Source organism: Hippocampus bargibanti, linkage group LG06, assembly GCF_051943395.1.
Source record: "Hippocampus bargibanti isolate YZ-2025 linkage group LG06, ASM5194339v1, whole genome shotgun sequence".
Lineage (NCBI taxonomy): Eukaryota > Metazoa > Chordata > Actinopteri > Syngnathiformes > Syngnathidae > Hippocampus > Hippocampus bargibanti.
Genome location: NC_142739.1, coordinates 18,340,358 through 18,347,483, shown reverse-complemented (window position 1 = coordinate 18,347,483; position 7,126 = coordinate 18,340,358). Strand labels below are relative to the sequence as shown.

Genomic DNA, 7,126 nt, shown 5'->3' with positions numbered 1-7,126 from the left:
TTCGTCAGCCTGTTTCGGGCGAGTTTGTAAACTGCTCGATCGCCGCTTTTAAATGCGGATTCTTTCTCTTTCCTAAGCTGCCTGAGTTTGGGAGTGAACCATGGCTTGTTGTTGTTGAATGAGCGGAAGGACTTTGTTGGTACACACATGTCCTCACAGAAACTGATGTATGATGTTACAGTGTCTGTGTATTCATCCAATGTGCCCGTTGAAGTTTCAAAGACGCTCCAATCAGTGCAGTCTAAGCATTCTTGTAGCGATAACTTTGCTTCATCTGTCCATGTTTTAACTGTCTTGCCTACCGGTTTTACACATTTGAGTTTCTGTTTGTATGTGGGAATTAAGTGGATTAAATAGTGGTCAGAAAGACCCAATGCTGCATGCGCAACAGACCGGTATGCGCCTTTGAGTGCTGTGTAACAATGATCTAGAATGTTTTCTCCTCTGGTGAAACAGTCAATATGCTGCTTATATTTGGGAAGTTCACGGTTCAAACGTGTTTGATTAAAATCGCCCAAAATGATCAGTGGTGATTCTGGATATTTTAGTTCGAGATGGTTTACATGGTCCGCTAGCGTTTGTATACACGCGTTAGCATTAGCTTGTGGCGCGATGTACACGGCAACGAGAATAAAGGAAGCGAACTCACGTGGCGAGTAGAATGGCTTGCAGTTGAGAGACAGCGATTCCAAACCAGGGCTGCAGTGTGCATCGAGCATCGTGACATTGGTGCACCATTCTTCGTTGATCCAGAAGCATAGTCCACCGCCTTTGGATTTCCCCGATTGCTCCGTATCACGGTCGGCCCGAAGGAGACGGAATCCGGGTAGGTGTAGCGCGGAGTCCGGGTGGCGGTCACTGAGCCAAGTCTCAGTGAAGCACAGCGCAGCAGAGCGGGCAAACGTTTTATTGGTCTTTGTGAGAAGCAGAAGTTCGTCCATCTTGTTTGGTAGTGAGCGTAGATTAGCGAGGTGGATCGATGGGAGCGGCGTTCGAAATCCACGCTGCTGAAGCTTGACGAGAACGCCGGCTCGCTTCCCCCTCTTACGCCGGCGTCTCAAAGCGCCGTACAGAGCTGCTACGCCGCTCGCGAGCAGCCCCGAAAAACCTTGTAGATTTTGGTGTGTCGGTGAAAATAGTCCAAGAGTGGATTCCCCAATGCTCAGTAACTCTTCCCTCGTGTAACTGAGTCGCGTAGGATCGCAAAAAACAAATGAAAATGACAAAACCAGGAACAATACTAGGGAGCGTGTCACCGAGGCTGCCATCCGCGGCGCCATCTTGGATCGAAAGGCCGTGTTTTCATACCTGCTCTTCAATTCAACTCCTTGGGTCACACCAAATACTTCAGTGAAATCGCAATCGTAGGGACTACTAATGAAAGTCAGTTGCACAGACTAGTGGCAAGTTAACTTTGGCAAGCATGATAAATGCAACGTTTTATTGCCAAGTAGTTCAAGGAAGAAAACCCTTTGAATAAAGTGCTTCCATTGAAATGATGTCCTCCAACTGTGGAAGGGAGTTGTCGGTGTGCTGCTCCTCCTTCGAGTAGCCGACACATGCTTGATGAGCGTGCTGCTCTCAATGAGCATGCGCATTCAAACTGAGTTCAATTTCAGTAAAATATACTTTTATGCGCCAAAGACAAGGTTTTTAAATTTCAAACCTGGAAACTGTTATTTTACGGAAAGATTTAGGACTGAGATCAAAACAACATTGTAATTCAATGTTATCCACAGTCTATTTATCCAGTTCTTCTTCATCTTTTCCTTTCAGATTCTCTCTTCAGGGGTCGCCACAGCGAATCAGTGTCCTCCATCTAAACCTGTTTTGTGCATCGTCTTCTCTCACATTAGCTACCTTGGTGTCCTCTTTGACGACATCCATAAACCTCCTCTTCAGTCTTCCGCTTGGCAGGTCAAGATTCAGCATCCTTCTCTCGATATAGTGCTCTCTCTCCTCTGGACATGTCCAAACCTTCTCAGTCTGGCCTCTCTGACTTTCTCTCCAAAGCCTCTAATGAGTTGTCGTTCTAATGTACTCATTCCTGATCCTATCCAACCTGGTCACTCTCAAAGAAAACCTGAACATCTTCAGCTCTGCTACCTCCAGCTCTGCTTCCTGTCTTTTCTTCAGTGGCATTGTCTCCAGTCCAAACATCATGGCTGGTCTCACCACCGTTTTATACACTTTTTCTCTCATACTAGCTGAAACCCTTCTACACGCATCACACCTGACATTTTTCGTCAGCCGTTCCAGCCTTCCTTGACACGCCTCTTCGCCTCTTTTCCACACTCTCCATTACTTTGGACAGTTGACACCAAGTACTTAAAATCCTCCACCTTCTTTATCTCTTCTCGCTGTAGCATCACTCTTGCACTTGGATCCCTCTCCTTTACACACATATATTCCGTCTTGCTGCGGTTAATCTTCATTCCTCTCCTTTCCAGGGCATATCTCCACATCTCTCGTTTCTCCGCCACCTGTTCCCTGTTCTCGCTACAGATCACAATGTCATCTGGAAACATCATGGTCCAAGGAAATTCTTGTCTAACATCCTCTGTCAGCCTGTCCATCACCATAGCAAATCAGAAGAGGCTGACCCCTGGTGGAGTCCCACCCCCACCTTGAATTTCTCTGTCACACCGACAGCACATCTCACAACTGTCTTACAGTCATGATACATGTCTTGCACCGCTCTGACATACTTTTCCGTCACTCCAGACTTCCTCATGCAATACCACAGCTCTTTTCTGGGCACCCTGTCATACGCTTTCTCCAGATGTACAAAGACACAATGCAATTCCTTCTGACTGTCTCTGTACTTATCTACCAGCATTCTTAAAGCAAACACTACATCTGTCGTACTCTTTTTTTGGCATGCAGCCATACTGCTGCTCACAAACGTTCACTTCTGCTCTTAGTCAAGCTTCAACTACTCTCTCCCATAGTTTCATTGTATGGCTCATCAACTTTATTGCTCTGTAGTTACTACAACTCTGCACATAACCATTGTTCTTAAAAATGGGCACAAGTACACTTCGTCTCCATTCTTCAGGCATCTGTTCACCATCTAAGATCTTGAATAACCTCGTCGGGAACACCACCGCCACCTCTCCAAGACACTTCATACCTCGATTGGTAAATCATCAGGCCCGAGTGCCTTTCCACCCTTCATCCTCTTCAGCGCCCTACTCACTCCACAACAGTCACATCTTCTACTGTTTGTTCCTTCTCATTTTCCTCATACATCAATTCTTAAAAGTACTCTTTCCATCTTTCCATCGCACTACTGGCACCTGTTAAGATATTGCCATCTGTATCCTTAATAACCCGAACCTGCTGCAGGTCCTTACCATCTTTGTCTCTCTGTCTCGCCAGCCTGCAAAGATCTCGCCTAGCATACAAGTCATCATAGGCCTCTTGTTTGGCCTTTGCCACCTTTACTTTAAGTGTGCGCTGCATCTCCTTGTACTGGTGTCTACTCTCCGTCCTCTCAGTGTCCCACTTCTTCTTTGCTAACCTCCTTCTCTGTATACACTCGTGCACCTCCCCATTCCACCACCAAGTCTCCTTATCTACCTTTCTTCCACTCGATACACCAAGTACTTTCCGACCTGTCGCTCTGATTATGTTCGCTGTAGTCAGCCAATCATCTGGGAGGAGCTATTGCCCACCCAGTACTTGCAGTACCTCCTTCCTAAATGTCATGCAACACTCTTCCTTTTTCAACTTCCACCATTTTGTTCTCACTTCTGCCTTTCACTTCTGTTCACTTCTGCTCTTAGTCAAGCTTCAACTACTCTCTCCCATAGTTTCATTGTATGGCTCATCAACTTTATTGCTCTGTAGTTACTACAACTCTGCACATCACCATTGTTCTTAAAAATGGGCACAAGTACACTTCGTCTCCATTCTTCAGGCATCTGTTCACCATCTAAGATCTTGAATAACCCAGTCGGGAACACCACTGCCAACTCCCGCACTACCAGCGTCATCATACAGACCACCAACCTATGCTGTCTGGCTACACTGGCTACACTCTCACCAACCATTACTTTGCAGTCACTGATTTCCTTCAGATGGCGCCGTTGACACAAAATGTGGTCTACCTGTGTACTTCTGCACCCACTCTTATAGGTCACCCTATGTTCCTGTCTCTTCTGAAAGAAAGTATTCACAATAGCCATTTCCAATCTCTTCGCAAAGTCAACCACCATTTGTCCTTCAGCGTTCCTCATCTGGAGTCCAAACTTGCCCATCACCTCCTCATCATCTTTGTTTCCTGCGCCAACATGTCCATTGAAGTCTCCCTCTCACTTCTCGGAATATTCTGTATGACTTTATCAAAGTCCAACCAAAAATTGTCCTCCGCGAGGTCACATCCGACTTGTGGGGCATACCCACAAACAACCTTTAACATAACATCTTCAATGTCTAGCTTCAGACTCATCATTCTATCTGATACTCTTTTTACTTCTAAGACATTCTTAACAAACTCCTCTTTTAAGATAACCCAAACTCCATTTCTCTTTCTGTCTTCACCATGATAGAACAACTTAAACCCTGACCCTAAGCTTCTAGCCTTGCTCCCTTTCCACCTGGTCTCCTGGACGCACAGTATGTCGACCTTCCTTCTTTTCATCATGTCAACCAGCTCTCTACCTTTACCTGTCATTGTTCCTACATTCAAAGTTCCTACTCTTAGTTCTATAGTCTTGGCGTTCCTTTTCTCTCGTTTCCTCCGGGAACACCTCCCTGCTCTCCTTCGACCAACAGTCGTCCATTTTCCACCGGTACCCTGAAGGTCAACAGTACCAATGGCGGGCGTTGTTAACCCGGGCCTCGACCGACCTGGAATGGGATTCAATGGTTTGATTCGCATATTTGTTTTGGCATTTTTTTTTATGTCGGATGCCCTTCCTGACACAACCCTCTGTATTTACCCGGGCTTGGGACCGGCACAATAAGTCACTGGCTTGTGCCCCCCTGTGGCTACATTAGTCTATTTCTCCAGTTCCTTGAATAAAATTAATTAACATATTCATATAAATATATTTCTATATTTGGCCCAGTAGTTGAGTGGTTAGCACGCCGACTTCACAGTGCAGAGGTCGTGAGTTAAAATCTAGCTCCGTCAACCATGAGTGGAGTTTGCATGTTCTCCCCGGGCCCGCGTGGGTTTTCTGGTTTCACATGCATAGCAGGCTGATTGAACACTCTAAATTGTCCCTAGGTGAGTGAGGCGGATGGTTGTTTGTCTCTGTGTGTCCTGCGATTGGATGGCAACAAATTAAGGGTTTCCCCCGCCTAGTGTCCGAAGTGGGATAGGCTCCAGCACAACCCGCGACTCTCATCAGATTGAAGCCGTCTGGAAGATGAATGAATATTTATATTTTCTTCACAATTTCTACGCATTATTATTTTTATTTAGCCCCACCAATAGTGGGGCTGCTCTATAGTGCCCTGTATTGACCAGCTGACATGAAGAAGAACAAACTTTCTTATGCCTCGTTCAGCATACCCAATGAGCAGCTTTGTCATCATGCTGTAATTGTCTTTGATTCCCTGAGGTTGCAGTAAAGTAGATGAGTATGAAGTTTACATCTCCAAGCTCGCTCAATACTGCATGGGCATGGGAATGAGGTACAGCGTATGATGTTTGTTTCGTTTGTTAAATCATAGGAAATACGCTGCCCTTGAAATTAATAAACAACTTCAGAGGAAACTCCCATGTGACTGAATGGAGAGATTGTCACGGTTTGCGAGGTGGTGATGGCGGGTGCGGATCCAAAAAAGCAGGCAGGAGGGAGCAGGAGGTTGTTTGACAAATTGTATTAAAATAAAGGTCAGCAGGAACAAAATGTAAAACATCAAAATCATCTGAACGGAAAAAATACAAAGTATCAAAAGAAGACCAAAAGTAAAAGTCCGCCAAGGTTAAACAAACACATGCACAGCATACACAATGCATGCAACAAACAATGCAGCAAACAATGAACCGACACCGGATGGTCGTGCCGGGTGTCCTTTTAAGTGTCAGTGATTAAAACGACCAACACCTGCGAAGCTGCATGCAGGGCTGACGTCGCTACCCGTTGGTCGCCAATCTGATCGGGACGACCAGCACCTGTGCAGGTGCAGGCGGGGCCGACACGACCCCCGTTGGTCGCCAACCAGATCATGACAGATGCACTGATGCTTTTGTTGACACGACGACCATCACCAGTCATGGTTAAATCAGTTTGAGTTTGCATGTTGAGTGGGATACACCACTTTGTGCTAATCTTGGGTCAATGAGTTCCAAAAACTCCGGCCGTGTTGCCAGTCTTGGACCAAGTGAAGCATGAACTGAGTATGTCATTGTGCCCATGAATGACACCCACACACAAAAAGCCTCAACTCAGCCGGTTGGGGGTTGTTGCAATACTGGTTCTGGTAAAGCACTCTTCTTTCAATGAGCAGACTCAAGTCTCAACTTTTGCGCAGTTGGTGTCTAAGTGAGAAAGAAGTTCCCTTGCCTATTATACAGGATAAAAAAATGCTGTTAAAAAATATATATTATAAATAATTTTTTTAAAGAAATTTCAAGTAAACAAGATGGATTGCTTTCTCTTTGAAACCTGTGTTTCAAAGCAGCACCCAACTTTAAAAAATAGTTTATGTGTCCTGCGTCAGTAATGAGGAAAAAAATGCACCAACAAAGTTCTGTTTTCTGAATTGATCTGTTTTTCAACAACCACTGATACCCCTGCATACTCGTCCACACCCACAAAATCTCTAGAACAGGACGTAAAACAGAAACAGTCCGTGACATCTGGGTTTTATCCTGGTCTGGTGTTATTGCAAGGCAACTTAACACGAAATACGGGTTGGTGGAGGTGGTCGCACAGATGTGCCGCATGTCTGCACAGTGTAACACCATTAACACCCACACCTATGTCTGTTTCATTCTTTGGGATTGCTCTTTCGAGACAACAGAACATAAATTCAAACGTAAACAATGCAGTTTCATGTGCCAATATGACCGATTCATGCTACAAATGTGCACGTCTGCACCAAGTTAAGATTGAAAACAAGAAGAAGCTGTAGTGTCCATGAACAAGATTACCTCTCATCTCCTGTC

General features: G+C 45.3%; 1 pseudogene; it reads left to right on the top strand.

Moving 5' to 3' along the window:
• Positions 1–3,024: 3,024 nt before the first annotated feature.
• On the top strand, positions 3,025–5,659 carry LOC148896650 (uncharacterized; annotated as a pseudogene).
• The last annotated feature ends 1,467 nt before the right edge of the window (positions 5,660–7,126 follow it).